Source organism: Arachis ipaensis, chromosome B09 (assembly GCF_000816755.2).
Source record: "Arachis ipaensis cultivar K30076 chromosome B09, Araip1.1, whole genome shotgun sequence".
Classification (NCBI taxonomy): domain Eukaryota; kingdom Viridiplantae; phylum Streptophyta; class Magnoliopsida; order Fabales; family Fabaceae; genus Arachis; species Arachis ipaensis.
In genome coordinates this window covers 133,770,863-133,771,136 of record NC_029793.2, presented here as the reverse complement: position 1 = coordinate 133,771,136, position 274 = coordinate 133,770,863, and positions in this window count along the sequence as shown.

Genomic DNA, 274 nt, shown 5'->3' with positions numbered 1-274 from the left:
CCAAAGAATTATGTTACAATGGTTCGGGGGAAATACTTAGATTTTAGTCCGGAGAATGTGAGGTTGGCGTTCAACTTGCCATACATGGAAGAGAACGCACGCCCCTACACAAGGAGAGTCAACTTTGATCAAAGGTTGGACCAAGTCCTTATGGACATATGTGTAGAAGGAGCTCAATGGAAGATTGACTCCTAAGGCAAGCCGGTTCAACTAAGAAGATTGGACCTCATGCCTATAGCTAGAGGATGGTTGGAGTTTATTCAATGCTCAATCA